Genomic DNA, 21,687 nt, shown 5'->3' on the forward strand with positions numbered 1-21,687 from the left:
GACTGAATGAACACTCAGCACAACAGTGTCAACTATGGAATGATGAGGAGTGGCTGTTTTTCAGATTTCCTGGGAACTGAATGAGTGAACTGAGAGTCCCGGGTGTGCAGATCTCGTGAATGAGGTGGAGCGACTGTTGTGTGTGTCTCATGGATGAGTGGATGTATGGCTGTTGTGGAGATGCTCTGAATGACAGAGGAGTGCCCCCTGCATTTGTCGCATTCACAAGACGCTCTCTTACCCATGCAGGTGCCCTGTCCCGCGGCAGGCGAGGTGTTGTGGATACAGTAGAGCCCGCTCTCCTCGTGGCACGGGTACATCTCGGAGCAGCTCTCCCCGGCCTGACGGGCGCACACCGGGCAGCAGGCGCATCCGTCCAGCTCCACGGGCACCACGTCCAACTCCCTGCAGGCAGCAGGCAGCTCTCCCTCTCCGCCTGCAGGGAGGGATGGGAGGGACATGATCAGCCAATGAGCTTTCCTTACAGAGCGCTGCATTCATTCTGGTGACACAGACCAGAGAGAGCAGAGAGGGATTTTCCCGGGACAAATGGCTGAACTTATAGGAGTATGCAATGCCCCTCTACCCTCGGACCCGCCACACACACCGGACATCCTGTCTTGTAATGCCCGGGGCTAGAATAGCTGGAGCCGGCAGGATAAACTAACGAAGATCCCTGAAATATCACCCAACCAACCCCCAGAGGGCGGAATAATTAAATCCCAGTCCCGTCCAAAGCAGTTTGAATCCAAAGCAGCTTCAATCAAAAGTAGCTTCATGACACCGATACATAACCTGGAAAGCTGAGGCAGCAGAAAAGCAAACAAATGAAATGTAATAAAAAGGCTGCCTCCTCCCTCTGCCGGAGAAGCTTCCCGTCTCTTGAACCCGACGCACAGATGGCGCCGGCTCGATAATCCCTGCTCCGGCAGCCAGGCGAGTAGTGTGCATCGACTTATAAAAACGAGGAACAGCGGGGGCGGGGCACAAGCACAACAAGGAACAGCGGGGTGGGGGGCACGAGCACAATGAGGAACAGCGGGGTGGGGGTACGAGCACAACGAGGAACAGCATGTTGGGGGGGCACGAGCACAACGATGAACAGGAATAAACAAACAAACACATAGGATGACAAAAAGAGACAAAATGCTTACCTGCTCGCAAATCGCTATGTCCATCCCGCCAACTGCGCAAAAACAGAGCTGTAAAAAAAAAAAAAAAGGAAACGCCCATAAAGGCCCACATCTGAAAAAGAGACGATGCTTAAAAAATTAGAAAGAAACGCCCACGAATCCGCTCAAGCCGGGGCTAGAACCAAGTGACGCCCCTCTCCTCCAATGGCTGGCCAGCATTTACGAAGCCAGCCAATGGAGAAGAGGGGCGGGTTCAAGCCCCCATACTGGACAACATAAAATCTTAGGCTCCGCCCACTGCTTATAGCAGTGCGGACGAGGCCTCAACCTAAAAAACTTTCTGGTCGGAGTGCATCTATCATATTTATTGGAAAATTATTATAACTATCCTAAGCAAAATTATAAACAAACCTGAGCTATTGAAATTTAGATCATATTAAGCTTCTATATTTTTAGTTTATTTGTCTGAGGTAATGCTCGAAGGGAGGCAGTAGAAATACAGTGAAAATAGAAATATCAATACACATTAAATTAATTCCCAGTCAGTTGCTTGTAGTGCAAAATCACATACTACATGCTGGGCTCTATTTTAAAAATATATCCACAGTATTTGGGGCATTATGTAAGTCTATAGAGCTGTCTAGTAACCAGGACTCTGCAAATGACATCCAGGCTTAATCATTCTTCATATCAGCAGGAATGACATTACAGGCTTATGTTGCCAGGACATAAAGGAACAGTTTCTAACAGAATTGTCATTATTGGTGCATTCTCTGCCAGGGCAGGGGGTGGAGTGCTTACATATCATTCCAAAGAAAGTGTGGGGACACAATGCATCTATTTAAGGTCTAAAAACTCCCACGTGGCATTTCAACAAGTTTAGGTAAACACTGCTAATGACTTAGGAGCTCAATTAGACTCTGGCGAGCAGTGTGTCAACCAATTAGTACAGTATGGGCTCTAGATACAGTTCCTCTCCCAGCCATATTTAGAGATACCCTCTTGATTGGCTGGGATCTCTGCGCTAGGAGTGCTGCCTGCTGTTTCACCAAAGGGGACGCTGAGGGAAGTACATTTGCCGGGGCTGCGAGCGAGTGCGCGCGCTCAACTGGGACTGCATATCCCAGGAGCGCCCGCCTGCCTGCCTGACCAGTTACACCTGGGCCGCTCTCCCCGACCCCTCCCCCCCTTCACCGAGCCCTTATCAACTGCTTTCCTGGAATTGGCGAGTGGGACGCCTCGCTGCATTTCGTTTTGACCTGTTGGAGTTTGCTGTCACCAACCCACTTCTTGCGGAACCCGCTCCGCGGGTCCCGCTGCGCTAGGAGTGCTGCCTGCTGTTTCACCAAAGGGGACGCTGAGGGAAGTACATTTGCCGGGGCTGCGAGCGAGTGCGCGCGCTCAACTGGGACTGCATATCCCAGGAGCGCCCGCCTGCCTGCCTGACCAGTTACACCTGGGCCGCTCTCCCCGACCCCTCCCCCCCTTCACCGAGCCCTTATCAACTGCTTTCCTGGAATTGGCGAGTGGGACGCCTCGCTGCATTTCGTTTTGACCTGTTGGAGTTTGCTGTCACCAACCCACTTCTTGCGGAACCCGCTCCGCGGGTCCCGCTGCGCTAGGAGTGCTGCCTGCTGTTTCACCAAAGGGGACGCTGAGGGAAGTACATTTGCCGGGGCTGCGAGCGAGTGCGCGCGCTCAACTGGGACTGCATATCCCAGGAGCGCCCGCCTGCCTGCCTGACCAGTTACACCTGGGCCGCTCTCCCCGACCCCTCCCCCCCTTTACCGAGCCCTTATCAACTGCTTTCCTGGAATTGGCGAGTGGGACGCCTCGCTGCATTTCGTTTTGACCTGTTGGAGTTTGCTGTCACCAACCCACTTCTTGCGGAACCCGCTCCGCGGGTCCCGCTGCGCTAGGAGTGCTGCCTGCTGTTTCACCAAAGGGGACGCTGAGGGAAGTACATTTGCCGGGGCTGCGAGCGAGTGCGCGCGCTCAACTGGGACTGCATATCCCAGGAGCGCCCGCCTGCCTGCCTGACCAGTTACACCTGGGCCGCTCTCCCCGACCCCTCCCCCCTTTCACCTATTTGTGCGCATACTCTACATTACGCTCCTTGCATCCCCGCTGCGCGGGAGCACGCGGGAGCGCCGGGAGAAGCCCGGGACAAGGGCGGGACCGTCTGTGGCCGTCCGGGGCCGCTGGAGGCCGGGCTGGGCCACTCCTTTAACATCCACGGTCCAGGTACTGATTAACCAACTGACTTATTAACTGATTTGTGACTTGTTAGTTTATTGGTGGGTAGAAGGGGGGTTTCTTGTACTATGGCTAGCTCAACAAGTACCTCTACCCTGTTGCCTCCCACGGGTGAGGCTGAGCCTGCTGTCATGGGCCCTCTTGATTCCTACTTCAAGCGTCTGCCACAGGATATTGATAAAGAGATCGCTCTGGCGGAAAGACGAGCCGGGCGTAGGCTCTCGATTGAGCTTTTGAAAAACCCGCCTGAGAAACATCAAGGCCTGAACTTTCCTGCGCTGGTTACACCTCTGTCATCTATTGTTTTACCAGCCACCCAGGACCTATTACTTGACTTGCCCTTGCATACTGAGTTAGCTGATAATTCTTCATCAGACACTGTAGCAACTAGTCTACCTGTTGAGCATTTTGATGTACCTAGCCAATTATCTAAAGGGAAAGGAGTTCCAGAAAAACCTTGTGTACAATTGGAAGTGATTAAACCCAAGCCTTGCCTAAAAAGGAAATGGGGAGTTACTGTAAAAAAATCACAACCACAAAAACCCGCAAGAAAGTACAGGAAGCTGGGTACCAAATCATCCTCAAGCCATGTCCCTGCAAAGAATGGCGTAGTAATGCCAATGGGGGAGGCTGAACCAGCCCCAGTAGAAGTGGACCCTATAATTATGGTGCCTTCGACAACATTGGTGGTACCAGCCCCAGATCCAACTATCATAGCACTCCCGGGGTCACTATCTCCCAATCACGATCTCTTGTTAGAAGTGGAAAAAATAATGCGTTCCCTTCTAAATCCCGTAGAGGTTAGACTTAAAAAGCTAGCTGAACAACTTGACCATCTAGAACAAGCTAGCCTAGATAATTTTTTCTCTATTAAATCTCTAATTAAGTCTGGCAATAAAATGGGGGAGATTGGGAAACATCAACAGATAGTCGATAGAGACCAAGGAGTCGTGTTGGTTGACTTACAATCCCCGCCTGTGAGTGGTATTCCTGCACAGGATAATAAAGGGGCGAATAGTAAGAATGCGTCTGATTTAATGTCCACCAAAATCATTAGTAACTATGGGAAAACTAAGCCCAATAACATCACCAACAAGGGTAGTAAGGACAGTGTAAAAAACCCACCCGCCACAATTAGTAAAAATGCAACACTTTTGCCGACCGGACCGGGAAAAACTATGGCCAAACGGTCAGAAAATGACAAAACCTATCCTAGTAATGGCACCGGGAATAAGGTGGGGCCTACCTCCCAGATAGCAATGGGGGGTGGTCCCACAAGGGATGCCCATAGTATCGGGAATGGGACTAATATTTGTGTGGCAGTGGAAAACATCCTTACACAGTGCCGTGTTCCCATAGAACAAGCACAAACAAAGCCTCAAATAACCAAACTGCTGACTAGGATCCCCCCAGTACAGCTCACCCCGGACTCCTACCCATATGTGGCCATACTTACTAACGTTCCACCCCTACCGGAGGGTCAAAGAGAAACTTATGACACGCTAAAAAACAAGGCCATGCATTGGCTTCGTGTCAATAGACCCTTGCCAGGGGGAGTGGATGGCCTGATAATTGGGGCCAGAAGGGTCAATTGGATAGGGAATACCTTAAAAAAACAGGGGGGTGATTGCATTATAATTAACTTCCAAGATCCAAGGGTTGTGGGGCTGATTACGGGACCTGGTTGGAACATTAGTATTGGTGGGATTGGGGTTGTGGACCTCACTTTCTTTTATCCCAGACCGGTGATCTACCCTGGGGGCTGTAGGGACCTATCGAGATCCAGTCTCTGTACCTGGGTAGAGGCTGGCCCCCCTGCTGCTCCCATATTAAGAACAAATAATTGCTACATACAGGCATTTAACCCCTATAATGGGCAGGGGCAGATGAGGTGGGGATGTTGACAGAGACCAGTTGAACAATTACATTTGGAAGGGGAAATGGTCGGGGGAAGCGACCCTGATATAACATTGATATCCAATGAAGATGAAACAAGTACAACATTTGAAGTGGTGAATGTGAGGGATGGGAGCATTATTGTATGTTCGGAGGGCTGTGTGGGTGAACCGGCCCTCCCAACCACCATTTGCACTAAGGAGGGAACAGATGTAAATTGTACAAACATTGTTCTAGGAGAGGATTGTGATTGCGGGAAGCTGGATGATTTGCCGCCCGCGGCACCTAACGAAAAGGGGATTTGTATAGGAAATTCCCTGGAGAGATTTCTGTCATGGAATATAGCGGGGCTGGGGGCTAGATTGTTGTCACAGCATTGGATTGATTTTGTAAGTGGGTTTGAAATGTGCCTATTTCAAGAGACGTGGGCTTGTGACCCAATTCATTTCCCAGGTTATTTAAATTTTTGTATACCAGCAACGAGAGGCCCCAGGGGTAGACCTATGGGAGGCCTCGCAGTTTGGATCAAGCAAAACTCAAATGTAAAAGTAAAAATGATTGATCTGGGTTGCAAGGATATACAATTATTGAGATTATCCGTAGGAAAGGGTGGTGTGATAGACATCTATAACATATATGCTAGGGGTAAGAGTCTTGGGAATTCTGCTACCCTAGAAGTTCTATCCGCCTCCCTCGAATCCCAGTCACTTGGAAATAGAGTAATTTTGGCTGGTGATTTGAATAGGACATTTGAGCCTTTAGAAAATACTGCATATCCAATAGGACTAGAGGAAGAGGCCCTTTGGGGCATCCCAAACCTAAGCCTCATACCTGTGAAGCGGTGGACAAAAGATATTTTGTTGTTGAATGCGTTATGTCTGGAGTATGGTCTGAGGGCCCTCAATGGCAGGACAAAAAGCGACCAAGGTGGTAATTGTACATTCGACAATGGACATAATAAAAGTAGGATCGACTACGTCATCTGTAGTCTTGAGTTATGGTGTGGCGTGGGTGATATGGAAATTGTGGGGAGAGTAGAAAGTGACCATAACCCCCTCTGTGTCTCCCACTTATGGTGGAGGGCCGCACGAGCCAACCCAGTGTCAGGTAGTGGGAGCGTACCTGTTATGGCTAACGACTCAAGAAGGGTGAAATGGCCATATGTCCTGGCCAATTTGGCCACCTTGGAATCCATTAATTTGGAGGTAAACAATGCTATTGCTGCCATGGAAAAAGTAGATCCTGTAACACCAGGCTCTGTCCAGATAACTGATATACATGACACATTCTTCTCTTTGATAAAACCGCACTTTACCAAGCCATTGAAGACTAATAGAAAAGTACCAATCACAATGGCGACCTGGTTCAACAAACAGTGTAGGGTAGCCAGACTGGAGTTGGGCAGAGCACTCAAAAGCAGGGACAAGGCCTCGATTAGCGCCACCAGGAAATATTATAATGATAGTATTCGCAAGGCTAAGAAGCTGTGGGATGAGGAGTATTGGGAGGAGCTACTCGAGGCTTCAGGTCAAAAGGATTCCAGACTTTTCTGGAAAACTGTGAAATGGGGAAGAGGGGGCGCCCCCAATAATCCCGACAACAATGTCGACGAGGCATTGTGGGTCGAGTATTTTAAACCCCAGTATGCTGAGAGTAGGGATATAGTGGCCATAGAATCAATCCCTATGGTATTTTGCAAGGGTGATCTATTCCTAACTAAGGACGCGGAACTCGTAATTTCAACTTTGCAGGGGGGGAAAGCCCCTGGGCTAGATGGAATCCCTTCAGATATTTTTAAATACGACAAGGTCCAGTGGGCAAAATATGCGACCTTGTTGGGAAACGGCCTAGCCAAAGGGGCAAAAATCCCCAATATATGGAAGGGGGCAACAATAATACCGATCTTTAAGAAAGGCGATCGGTCACTCCCGGCAAATTATAGACCAATAAGTTTGCTGGCCACCATGCAAAAAGTAGTGGGGAAGATGCTGGTCAACAAACTTATGGCCTGGGTAGATGACAACAATGCCTTATCCCCCTTCCAGGCAGGATTCAGACGTGCAACCAGTACGGTCGATCAAATTTTTCGCTTCACCATGCTACGGTGGGGGACTGTACTCCTGGGTAAAGGCAGCCTCTATGTAGCATTTGTAGATCTAAGGGCTGCCTTTGATCTGGTGCCCAGGTGCACGTTGTGGGAGGTTCTGTCTAAGATAGGGGTCCCACTTGATTTGCTCACGCTGATAATGCGTCTCCATGAAAGCAACTATGCCAAGGTTCAGTGGGGGAGGAATGGGGAATCCACCTCCAACTTCCCAGTCGAGCGGGGGGTACGGCAGGGATGTGCAATGGCACCCCTGCTGTTCTCCCTGTTCATTAATGGCATTGTAGATAGGATGTTGGACGCAATGGTTGACGCACCTTCGTTAGCGGGCATCAGAGTTCCAATTCTGATGTTCGCCGACGACACCTTGATCGTGTCCAAGACCCCGTCGGGTCTCCAGCGAGCCCTGAACATATTTGACTCATTCTGCAAAGAACGGGGTCTTGAGGTTAATGTAAATAAAACCAAGTTGATGGCCTTTGGGCAAAAGCGCCAATCTCAACCCAAGGTATTCTTGAATAATATCAAATTAGAGTTAGTAAATGTTTTTACATACCTTGGGGTGGAGATATCAAGTAAACTTGGTTGGTCAAGACACATAGAGAAGGCGGTGCTGAAACACCAGCAGATTTCAGGAGCCCTCAGGGTCGAGCAAGTAAAATCCAAAACCAGGCCTATAAAACCTGTTCTTATGGTTTATGACGCAAAAGCCTTGGGCGCAACCCTTTATGGGGCTGAAGTCTGGGGCTTTGAGAGTCTTACCACCCTCCAAAGATCTGAGAACAGGTTTGTGAGAGGGATAACTAGTCTCCCCCAAAGTACCCCATTAATACCGCTTGGCTTTGATCTAGGCAGAAGATCGCTTAGTGACCGTGCCCGACTGAGGCCTATCCTCTATTGGAGACGGCTATGGACAACCGTGGAAATAAGACACTATGCTGAGGGGTTCTTAGCATTAGCCAAATCAGATGCTTTTCGTAAAATTAAATGGCTAAAAATGCTAAGGGACGTCCTTGCTGAGCTTGGGCTCTCCAAATTATGGGAAAACCCCCTTGGGGAAGTATTCCCCAGTAAATCCAGTATCAAAGAAATATATTGGGACCACATCGATCAGAAACTTTGGAGGAGCGTAACCTCTGAATCCATGGGGGGTAGATTTATGGAAATTAAACAAAGACCATCCCTAGAAAAGTATTGGGACAGTATAACTGTTCCACTAGACAGGAAATTATTTTTCCAGTTAAGGGCAGGTTCTCTCCCCTTGAGGTGTTTGACGACCCGTTGGAACACTAGTAGTAGTTCGTGCTGCCCGTCATGTGGGGCCCCCAACGAAAGTATTGCACATTTTCTTTTTTTATGCGAGGCTTATGCAAATCCAAGAAAATCTTGGTTGGCTCCAGTCTGTAGGAACCTTGGTGTCCTAAGAGGTGTTGAGGGGTTGAGAATTATTTGTTCCTCCACTGAAATGTCAATCGTAGTTGGAACGGCAAAATATCTGGGGTGGGCATGGTCCATAAGGAGGAGGGCTTTATCCTCTAATGTGTTTTGAATTTTACATCTTCTATTGTTTGATTTATCCTTGCAAACATTTACTGGGAGATATATATGAATTTTAACTACAAAATGCGGCTTATATGTATGGTATGAGTTTTCATTGTATATACTTGGGAATGGTCCGTAACGCGGAGGTTTCTATATCTCAACATGCATCTAGTTTCCGCATATTATGAAAAAGCTTATTTTAATCCTAATTGGTAACAACTTTTATGCTTATGTATTATGTATTTTTAATTATAAATCTATTGTTACTGAATGTTTGAACTTTTAAAAAAATTTATGAATTTATATGTGTGTGCTTTTATGAGTGTACAACTCGAATAAAGCTTTTTCAATCAAGCATTCCCTAATACAAGGAATGTCATGTTAATGCCTAGTGGTGGCACTGTATTCTTCACGCTGCTCGGCATTCCTTTTCTTTTTCAGAAACATACCCTGTGGGGTTTGTTTCTGAAAAAGAAAAACTAAATGGTCTTGATGAGTAGGGAGTTTTCTCCCATCCACACCCTAACAGAGAAAAGGAGGGACAGTTGTACAAAACCCAAGTAAGGCAGGTAAACCCTTATAGTGACCTTGAGGCCTAGTGTCATACGGCCATCAGATTAAAGGTTTGTGGCAGCAGAGTCAGTTAATGCTCTGCCTTTAAAAACCTTGTGATTCACCCATCTCTATTTGGGGCAAACGAACCCAAATTGTTCGGTATCAAGGCTGCAGTGCTTTTTGGCAAATATCCAAATCCCAAGTCTTGGTTATCGCCATAGGTGGTCGACAAGGCAAAACGACCTGGTGTCACAGGACTGTGCATCGACATGCGTCTCTCAAATAGGGACGTAACGTGGGGCAGACAGCTTGCAACCCACATTACTGACTACAACAGGGTCCTCTGGCTTTCTTAGCTTTTCTCAAGTGTTATCTCAACAAGGACTATCAACAACTAGTGCTACCAGAAGGATGCTAGTACATAACTTCCCAACCTATGCTGGTCTACGGCATTATAGGTGGCCACATTTTGGCACCTTGTCTGCAGTAGACCTAGACATCATTTACATTAAGCTGTTATTATCTTGCATAATATCCGTATATCTTGTATTTTGTATTATGGAAGTGACACGTAATGAGGAGGCATGGGAACAACATAACAAGACTGAATGCCAGTGGCTGCTATTTAATTTGGGGACGTGCTGGGAAGGAGATGCCGAAGCAGGGCAGGACTGGACTGTGGTTCAGCGCTGGTCGGGAACCTTAAAAAGTTTGTTTCCTCTGCCACGGCATGGGGCACATCAGGGTGCATGACAGGCCCAACAGCTGACCCATCTGCATCTGTCAGAGCCCGGAAGAGGCTGGGCTGGGCCACCCCTCTTGGCCCCAACCACCGTTTCTGTACAGGTAATTAACTGTGATAATTGTGTTTACCACTAAAAGATACAGGAGGAAAAGGAAAGATTTTCAACCTGCTGACAAGGAAGCAGACCCTTCTCCTCCTCCAACTCAATCGTCAAATTTTTGTCTTATGCTATGGGGGCCATTGAACATGAACTTAACTCTGTCACAGTGCTGATAAATAGCGTTGCAGAGCTAACATAGGGAAGCCTCGAGCTTCCTCTTGAACTGATGCTATAGTTTCTAATTTTCCCCGTGTATTGCTGGCAGCTAAATCATGTCCTGGTAGACTTGATCTTTGGAGCAGTAGGGCTAATCCTTGTGTTTCAGACACGCCAGGTACCATTGAAGAGGTTGACTCACAGGGTTTTAGGAATAACTTTGACTTCCTGTGTATTTCACACCCAACTAAGAAAAGAAAGGTCTGGGGCCCTGCACCAGTGATGGTGCAACAAAAGGGTTAAGCCCTTCCTCGTCACAAAACAACTCTAAGAAGAAAACCCCTTCCAAAGCTACTACACCCATTAGGGACATTAATTGCGTTCACATTGAGCTTGGAAAGTTGGAGGAGCGGCTGGGTGGCCTTATGGAAGACATATCAAACCGTCTTGGGACAATTGAAAATGTATTGTCAAAACTACACCCTGACGTGGGTCACAGCTTGGTCACATCTAAGAAGGACGCTCCCACCTCAATAAGAGATAACAATTTCCTTCATCAAGTCTGCTCCCAGACAAGGACTCATCCAAAGTGTTAGGCTCCGCCTCTCACACAGGCATCTACATGAGTGTTGCCTCTGTACAAAGTAGCAGCATCGAGCTCTGTTTGTCGAAAGCTAAGAAACCGTGAGTATAGGAAGTTCATTCAGCTGCCTCGCCCTTTACTATGGTTGTAAAAGTTGTCCCCCCGCTGCTCCCCAACCAACTACTCAACAAAGTCACTCATTGGTTTAAATTACAGTTGAAGGACAATTATACTCTACAGAGCGGCATCAAAATGGCACAAAGAGTTGCACGGATTGGAGAAAGTCCTAAGTTAGATAATGGTGATTGTTTCATTTTAGGTCTGAGTCCCTAGTCAGAAGCATGCTTTTGAGACTCTGCAACATCAGGGAGTGACATAATGAAGTAGAAGCTGTTCCCTTGAGGTTCTTCTACAGACCAAAACATGTTCATGATTTACAGAATGATCTTAGGGCCCGAGGGAAGTGTGGTGCTGCTACTTTAACTTATCATCTTCCACTGAACAATAGGTACGCGGCACATGCCCAGCGAGATCCTGTGGACTGACAAAATAATTAACCGCTCCATTCCTGCTATGAAGGAGCCCTGTGACACCTTTATTGACAGTAACATCTACGCATGTGACCAAAACGTTTCTGGCTACTGTTGCTCCACTTTAGGTAACAGTGTGGCCTCTGAACTAAAGTCCAGGGGGGAATTTGGAACATGGAAGGTGCCTAACTTGGGCTCTAAAATGGGTGACCCCATTGGTAAGACCTTCTCAGTTAGCAAATCATTGCACTCAAAAAGACATGGTCCGTGCCACATACAACGTTACATGTCCTATTTTACGCCAGCAGTCCCAGCGTCTAAGGGGTCGAGGGCTAAGGGTGGTATATTGACGCTGATATCAACGTATTTCCCTGTTGTGTTCCTAGTATGGACCTGAGTTTTAGTCATTTTCAATTCCTATGTTTTGAATACTGCTTCAAGAAACTTCTCTTAATAATTATTAGAATAATGTTTTTTATATAATTAAATGGACCATATTCAATACCATGGATAGAGAGACAGAGTTTTTTCCACACGTTCAGAGGTATGTTTTTTCATTTATAGGATGGGAGATTTTAACATTTGCTGTTGTACCTGAGTTGGCACGGCGACTTGTGGCATAAGTGATATCCATAGCAAACCATTAATGCACTTTACTCACAACCCATATGGGAATGCCTTTAATTAACTAATTTTCGATTGCACTTCACTTTTGATTACCTTGTTGATTGTCATGTTTAAACCCAACTTGTACAGACAGGGATTGTCACAGTATTATTGATTTCATTCTGTTCACACATGATTTGCTAGGATTTCTTATAGGATATGATATCCAAGAAAACCTGATTAGGTATTTTACAAAAAAAGGACAGGACTGACAAGATAAAGCTGTTCAACAGTCTTGTGCAGAACAATAGAGAGGCACTATGTGGCATCTGTGTCTTGGATTGTTGGGGCTCTCCATAGTGACAATAGAATGTAGTCACTGGAGTGGCACCCATGTCACTGGTGGGTTGGAATGTTTGTATTCAATCTTTATAGATGGTTGCTGGGCCCAGCTGCTGGGATACAGATGGAATCTTCTCTATAAGGATTAAACCTACATCTTTATGCTCATATCTGCCTTGCCTAGTCCTTTCAAGTAATTACAGATCTGGAGCTCACACTGGCTTAGTCCGCAGCTCCGTGAACCTGAATGCGAAGATCTCAACAAATTAACTCATTAAACAACGACCTCAGCATGTTTACAGTCCCATTAGACAAGGACTTCTAAGTGGCTCTGAGTGGTCGAGAGTACTTTCTGTTATACCTTGAATCATCTCCTTCTTAGCTGCTCAGCCAGAATGAATGTGATGTCTGAGTGGAATGTTGGAATGCTTGATGACAGAGAGAGTAGAATGTGAGTGTGCCTGCTTGTGTGTGGAGAATGACAGTTGAAGATAGTGGGCTGAGCAGCAACCATGCAGCACCCTTTTGTCCTTCACTCTCTTAATCCTGCACTATTTCCTCTATGGTGTGGCGTGTAGAAACATGGTTGGGTGTTGTACTATCTGAGCCTTTAGTTACGCTACTGCCTTGCACCTTTTTACTTATATTATGCTATACTAGAATGTTTTACATGCAATGTTTTACAGGCAACGTTTCATTCATTACTTTCAATTGTTTGTTTTTTCTCCAAGGAAAGGGGAGAAACTGCCCTTGACCAAAATCCCGTTGAAGTGTGCCCCCCAACCCTCCAAGGAAGCGTCCGTTGTGAGGGTAAGCGTAGGAGCTGTATCCTGGAAGGGCCGCCCTGGCGGCGATGTTTGAAAGGTGAGCCCACCATTCCAATGCTGTTTGAATGCGGGGGGGGGTCAGGTAGAGTTTGTCATTGAATGACCCTGAGATTTGTTTCCATTGTTTGTCCAACTCCTCTTGTATGACTCTCATATGAAGTCTGCAGTGCGGAACAGATGTATGCAAGACGAGGCCATACCCAGAAAGGATTTCAACATCCGGACAGAAACGGACCTTTTTGATCTTAGAAGAGTGACCATCTTGAGTATGCAAACTTGTCGCTCCTGTGAGACAAACACCTGTGCCAGACGAGAATCGATTAAGGCTCCCAGAAAGATTCTCTGTTGTGATGGGCGAAGATGAGACTTTTCCTGATTGACAAAGTCCCAAGGTGCGAAAAAGTGACTGGCAAGTCTGAGTGTGTTGCCTTGCTGTTTGACATGTCTGAGCCTTTATCAGACAATCGTCTAAATAAGGGTAACATTGAATGCCATGCAGGCGAAGGAAAGCTGCGACCGGAGCCATGATCTTTGTAAAAACTCTTGGCGCTGAACGAAGGCCAAATGGCAACACCTTGAACTGGAAGTGCTTCGATCCGACAGTGAAGCGAAGATATTTTCTGTGTTTGTGATGTATTGGCACATGAAAATATGCATCTTGGAGCTCGATAGTGAAAAGGAACTCCCCGGGATTGAGGTACTGTAAAATTTCAAGTAAGGTTAACACCTGAAATGTTTGTGATTTGATGAACTTGTTGAAGGCTCGTAAGTCCAGAATGGGGCGCCACTCTCCCGACTTTTTCTTGATTAAAAAGAAGCAGGAATAAAAGCCCTTGCCCTGTTGTACTCGAGGAACCACTTCGACAGCCCCTTTTTGTATCATGATCTTGACTTGAGCCAATAGTTCTCTTAGATGAGCTGGGGGCGGGCCAGAGAGTTGGCGGGTGGGGGGAAATTTTGTAAATTCGAGAACGTGTCCCTTTAAGATGACATCTAGGACCCAACGATCCGAAGTGATATATGACCAATTGTAGAAGTTTTGGGAGATTCGACCTCCAATTTTCAGTGTCGGAGAACACTTTATCCTGGGGAAGTCACTGCTTTTTAGAGGTGGTACCACCTCCGTAGTTATTTTTTCTCCGATAAGGTCTTGAATCGGATTGGCGATTTTGAGACTTGTAATAGTATCTCTGCTTGTTGTCGCCATAGGAACGATACTGGGAGAAGCCAAGAACATTTGAAGAGTTGCCTCTACCACGTGCTCCCCGAAAAGGCCGCTTCCTGTATTGGAGGGTTCCTTAGGCACGAGCAGTATCCATGTCTTTTTTGATGGATTCCAGGGCATCGTCGACATGCTTGCCAAAAAGGGAATCACCATCGTATGGCAAGTCAAGAACTTTCGCCTGTACTTCAGGGCGAAAAGCCGTAGATTTGAGCCAGCCTTGGTGTCTTAAAACAGCAGCTCCAGCAAGTTGTCTGAATCCTGTTGAAGAAATGTCAACACCACAATCAATAATCTCCGAAGCGATTTTCTCTCCTTCTTGGACAATTGTCTGGGCCTTGGCTCGGATGAAATCTGGAAGCTGGCTAACCAAAGCTGCAATTTCTGACCACATTTGACGGTCATATCTTCCGAGGATGGCCAGGGAGTTGGCCGCTCTGACCGGTGTGGCAGCCATGGTGGTGAATTTTGTTCTGATAGAGTCTACTCGGCGCCCTTCCTGGTCCGGAGGAGAAGTTAGCGGAATGGCAGGATTACGTGACCGCTTCTGGGCCGCCTGCATGATGACTGAGTCTGCCTTAGGATGTGAAACAAGGCATGCTGGTGAGTCTGCAGGCGCCTTGTATTTCTTGTCAAGACGTGGTAGTACAGCTGGGGTGGAATTTGGCTGCTCCATAAGTTTAAGACCCTCTTACCAAATAAAATCAATAATTGGTATGGTATGGGCCTGCTTTAGAGGCTGGTCCTTGAAATCATAGAGGAAGCAATCTTTTTGCTGCACGTCCAGGGTTAAATGGAAACGCTTGGCAGTACGTACCATTAGATTGTGGAAACTTCCGATGTCTACTGGCGGGGACGCCAAGGGCGATGTCGTTGGTGTAGACGGCGTTTGGGCCCTATAGTTATCCCAATCCGTGAGGACGTCATCGTCATCCTGATGCACATCCTCATCATTATCTGTATATGGCTGTGGACGAACCGGTGACCTCGGCGTTGGCGCTGGTGCTGGCGCCGAAGGTTGAGGAGCAGGTGAAGTGGGTGCAGATGGAGGGAATCTGCGATTGTAATCGTCCAGCATATGTTGCAGGTTGGACACCAAAGAGAATGGTATTTGAGTCATTGGTTCCTCATGAGGTGCATCAAACTGATCGTCATGGACGGGAAAGAGAGCACTCCCCTCCTCCTCATCCTCATCCACATCTTCTTGGCACTTTATATTGAGTTCAGAAGGACTGGACGCACGATGAAAAACATCATCCATATAAGAACCATCATTGGAGTTCTCTTCTGCGGCGGACTCAAATAACTGTGCTGGAAGACTAGCACCACTAGTAATAGGACTCAAGTCTAGTGGAACCGGGCGTTTGACCACTGAAGCTGTTACCACTGTAAAAGAAGTTGCAGTAGTTAGTGAATGGTGTGTCGTTGACGATCCTGTAGACGAGGTGGCAGTGGAAACAATCGTAGATGGTATTGTCAAAGCGGGACCCGCTGATGAAGGTTTTGGAGCCGTCGACGGTGACAATGTTTCCCCTTGGCTTTCGTCGACGTAGATTTTCGCGCCATCGACGGCGTCGTCGACAAAGAGGATGCCGTCGTCATCGGTTTCGCTGACGATGAGGCAGTCGTCGACGAAAGTGGTATCGTCGGCGTAGACGGCACCGTCGACGAGGATGTTGCTGGCGACGGGCTGATCACCGTCGACGAGGATGTTGTCGTCGACGAAGATGGGACCGTCATCGAGGATGGACGCGTCGACGAGGAACACGTTGACGAAGTCTTCGCCGACGAATGCTTTTTAGCCAGAGCTGTCGACGAGACAGGTTTGATGGTCGTCAACGAGATTTTAACAATGGAGGAGATTGGTCTCACCTCTTGAAGCATCGTCGACGAGGTAGACGTCGTCGTCGTTGTCTTCGTTGACATTGAACATGTCGTCGTCATGGTTGGTACAGCGTCGACGGATCTCGTAGTCGTCGACGGACGCGTAGACGAGCCCGTCTACAAGCCGGCGCCCGTTTTTGATGACGAGGGCACAGCTTGGGACTGCGACGCCAGAGAACCAGGTCCCGTAGGCGTAGAGGCTGGCAGATCCCATGGGGAGAGAGTTTTAGAGGCGTCGACGAGCTTCTTTCACCTCAAGAAAGGAGAAGGCATCTCTGTCTCTGACCAACGCTTAAGAGAGGCCTTAGAATGGAAAGAAGACACGCTCTATATATCACAAGCTGGATTTTCGGAAGTCTTCAACTTCTGTAGCCACAGAAGGAGACGGGCCTCTCTATCTTTCAAAGTCTTTGAAGAGAAAGTCCTGCAAAATTTGCAGTTCCTTACCTCATGATCCGGGTAAAGGCAGTAAATGCACTTACTGTGAGGATCTTCATGAAAAAGGCGAAGCTTTCCACAAGAAGAACATGGCCTGAATAAAGATTTTTTAGTTGAAGACATCTTAAGAGTTGAAGTAAGCAATAGAAGTAGAAAAAACTGAGCAGAACTCAGGGAGACTCCCTTCACACGACGTGCGGTAGAAAATCTGAGGGCCTGAGCTTCTGAGGAGAAGGTTCTAGAGGGTGCTGCTGCCTGATTGGCTGGAATGTGGACTATTATAATGACACTGATATGCTACTAAAGTAAATTCTCCCTTTAAGGCTTCAATGGGCCTTTTCAGTTCTATGGTACTTTCACCTTTATTTCTATACTTTAGATGTATTACATTTTATATGTATATGTATAATTATGATATTTTTCTATGTGTATATATATATATATATATATATTACTGCTATTTTATGTACCGTGGGACTCCCACTTCGACGACGGGGAATATTCAAGCATGTGAATCTATGAAAGACACCGCTAATACTGGAGAATGTGAACATCCATCGAAGTTATCGCGTCTGAGCAAAGAAGACTGTAATTAGTGCAACAGTACTTACATTTTCCACGATGTAAAATACCAATAAATTAACGAAGAAACCCTCAGTGAAGGACCGCAAAGGCCTTGCCACACACACTCTTCGCCGCAGGCATTTCCGACAGCTCTCACAGACAGCAGTGTGAAAGGAAAGCTCGGGTAACTAAGATGGCGGCACGTTTTTCAACGTTAGTCCGGGTGGCTCTCGGCACGTTAGTGCATCAGAGCGTCCTAATGCAGCTGATTAGATCATGTCGGAGAACTTCAAGGATCTATGACGGAGAATCCATGTCGGGTGGCTCACAGTAGACTTCACGCAGCATCGAACACTTGGGCACAGGTAAGGTGTGAGCTGTGCTCGAGACACGCATTTGAATGATGCTTGTGACGCACATTCAAACATCGCATGAGTGTGCCTGCTTGTGTGTGGAGAATGATAGTTGAAGAGAGTGGGCTGAGCAGCAACCATGCAGATCCTGGTGGGACCTCTACAATACCTACTTAAGACTTCTATGGAACCTGTAACAAATATCCAATAAACCTCTTACATGGAAAATACCTCCTGGCTACCTGTGGTCATCTGTGGAATTTACCTTACAACACTTTCTCTATATTACCTTGGCTTGCACGTATAATTCTTTCTTCCGCGGCTGTTTCTTCCTCGGTTTACGTTCAGAGTCCCTTGTCCACTACAGGTTGCTGCCCAAGGCTCTGTTTCCCTCCCACAGAGCACTCACCCACCATGGGGGTCTCGATGTACGTTTAGAGGCCCTTGTCCACTCCCGTTGTTGCTCCGAGGCTCAGGTTTCCTCCCTTGCAGTCCTCACCACAAGAGCCTGTACCGGCATTACGCACCTTCCCCAACTCTCGGTGTCCTCAGTGCGGGGGAGACCTGGAGCGCTCATTTCTTCACTAGTCTACTGCTCATGTCTTCACCCACAGCACCCCTGCTGCATACCCGTTGAGGTCCTTTAAGCTGGGAAAAGCTCAACTGCTAACCCTCCGCAAGTCTGGAAATGCCTGCATACATCGACATGCTGCCTGAAGTGTCAAAGGAAGCTGGAGCGCTAACCCTCTCTTCCCTTCCGTATTTTTCTAGTCGCTTCCTGGTATTTGTTCTTCGAGCACGATCATGTAATATATGGATCCTAATTGCCTGCACAGTGATAGGCACACTTGAATAATTATCTACACAGTAATACGATGTAGGTTGTGTCATTTTGTAGTGCAGTTCCTATATTCCCAATAGTCTCTGCACATTAGAATAACATATCCTATAGATTAGACATAGGACTGAGGTCAACTAGGTCTCTATCGAATATATTAAACTTAATAGTGAATGCCAGCTAGCTCAGAGGTCACTAGAAACTTTCTCGAATTCACAAGAAGGGATTAGTTTCTGACAACCGCATAAACATGACAACTTTGTTTCCCAAGAATAAGAAATGTATCTCTAGAGTCGCGGAAACAATAGATAAGTATTTCACTCAGTCAATCGTGCATGCTTCGTTTCTACAGATTTGCAGAGAAATAGAGAGACGGGTGTTTTCAATAAAAGGTTTATTGAACAGTCTTCTTTCTCATGCAGGAAAAGTGAACTTCTACAATCGTTCTTCAGACTGCAAAGTATAATGCGTACAGCAAGAACAATATTATAAAATAATACTGTAAGAGCATTGTATGGTTTCTAAGCCATATAAAAATACATACATAAATAACAATGACTAAAAATACTCAACTTGTGCTTCTAAAATACGCCTACCCCAATGTACCTAACCTAAGTCTAGTACGCGGGAAGAAGTAAGTATTGTGTAGCATAGGTTTAGTTTTCTTTGCCAAGAATCTATTCAAGGTTTCTCTAGGTTTTAATCAGCTCCTTACCTTTAGTTAGAATGAAGGAGGTCTGGTATCTCTGTTTTGGGACTCGATTTCCCAACACCCCGCAAGGGGAGCTTGGAAACACTGGAGCTGGATTCTCGGCGAGAGAAAGGCAGCCTCTTGATTGGTGCGTCAGCTGAGGGTCGGCTTCCTTCAGCACTTGCTGTAGTGAGCTGCGTCGGGCAAGTAGATAGTCGAACTGCTCCGAACCACCGTGTCTTGCTAGAGCAAGTGAAGGTATATTTATACCTTGAAGGTGTCTAGGATTGCCATAGTTTGACATAAAGTCGGGCATAATAACGTCAGGAAAGAACCCCTAGGGAATAGTCATTCTTTGCAATGTACATGAGTTCTTGGACAAATCAATATTCAAGAAAAGGCAAGTTCCCTAACTGCTTAAGCCGATTGTGAGGTTTGATACGGGTGGAAGTAGCCATGCCTGTATTTGGTCTGCATTGGCTATGTCTAAATAAGGGCTTGATTTCTATGCCTATATTAGGGCAATGTGAATTGTACCTATATAAGGGCATGAATCAGGAAAATTCACTCGGAGCCTAAAAGGCCTCACAACACCCACTCCACTTTATTATGTATGACTAAACACATAAAGCATATCCAAACATGATGTGTTAAAATCCCACTCAAAATACATAAAAATTCATTGGAACTGGTTGTACACGAGAAGAGCAATTTGTGCTGTGCTGTATGCATTTAAAAGCAGTGCTTCATTCAAAGCATATAGATGACATTTGAAAACGCTATCCGAATGAATACATTTATGAAATGGTTCTTAATTACAGAAGAAAAAGTCGAGACCATTCCATGGCAGAATATATAAACTGTTTGAGTGTGGACAAGGTCAAATATTGTCTCTTGGAAGTTCTCAAAGAAATCTAGTTCTCTATGAATAGTTCCACTTTAAGCAGATTACTTTGTGCCAAAAAAAAGTACAAATTTGGAAAAAAGCCTGATCATAAAAAAAAATAGAGTTCCAAAGTTAGAAGCTTGTTTTGAAAAATGAAGGTGGAATTCAGAATCTCTCAGAACACTGTGTCCCAACTTCAAAAGTCAGTGTCATTGTTTGAAGAAAACATCAAATCTTCTAAGTCTGTAAAGAATTTGTCTACTATTGTAGGTGAAAGTTGAACTACCTCGTTAAGCAGATTAACCGCACATAGATGAGAAGCATCGCCGTCAGCGTCAGTCGCATTAGCAATGTTTGAAGTAGATGGTACCTGTGCGCCTGTTGCTCCACGTATCTCACCGTCTGCCTTTTGCATCTGTGAGATCTCAACGAATGCCGTAATCAGGATTGGTAGCCACTGGGGACAACACATTGCATGAGCCGTTACTGGTTCAAGCAAAGTATCAACTTCCGTTGGCAGCACTGATGGTATTGTCAGACAGCTGTCTAGCCCGCATTCTTCTTCACATAGCAGGCATTGTAGAACAGGTCAAATGCAATCTTGCCAGATTGGTCGGAATGATAGAAACCACGTGGTATTCAAAACTCTTAAACGAGTCAATGTCAGTATTTGTATCATGCGCTCATGACACTTTATTGCCAGGAGAGTGTTCTCCAAGGTGATCTGGGTTTCGAAGGTGAGTTGGCATGCCATATCGGAGCAGAAGGATCAAAAATAGGATCCCTGCTACGAGTCCCAAAATGAGAGGCAGTCCGCCAAACACAGAGTGAACGAAGTTTGGAAATATGCCTAGGACTCCTTCAAAGGGTGCTAGCAGTCGCGATAAAATCATCTTAAATACATGTACAATACCAATCGTATCAGACATGTTTAAGATACGACCCAACATTTCTGAGAAATGTATAGGGCAGTTTGTCGATAAAAGTACAATACCAATCGTATCAGACATGTTTAAGATACGACCCAACATTTCTGAGAAATGTATAGGGCAGTTTGTCGATAAAAGGGCATGTATCTCTTCAGAAGTCCTTGCAACTTGCAGATCATACATGTCTTTGGCCGAGGTCAGTGGCACAGTTTTTTGTAAAAGAATGGCTTTCATTCTGCTTAAAGTATCAATTCGTATAGAAGAGATGTTCAGGGAAGGCCATAATGGCGACTCCCCATCTGTCTTAGTTTTACGAAACAGTACTTGCATACAGCAAGGGACCCTGGCTGACACAGTTACCAGATAGGGCAACATGCCACAGCAGCTGTGATCATTCAACATAATGTAACTTCCATTAGAAAGCTGCCTAACAATTGGATCAATCACTGCAGCTGGAGAACCTTGCAGGTGGCAGGATAAGTTGTTAGAAAAACCATCGCAGGCCCT

This window comes from Lissotriton helveticus, chromosome 11 (assembly GCF_964261635.1).
Source record: "Lissotriton helveticus chromosome 11, aLisHel1.1, whole genome shotgun sequence".
Lineage (NCBI taxonomy): Eukaryota > Metazoa > Chordata > Amphibia > Caudata > Salamandridae > Lissotriton > Lissotriton helveticus.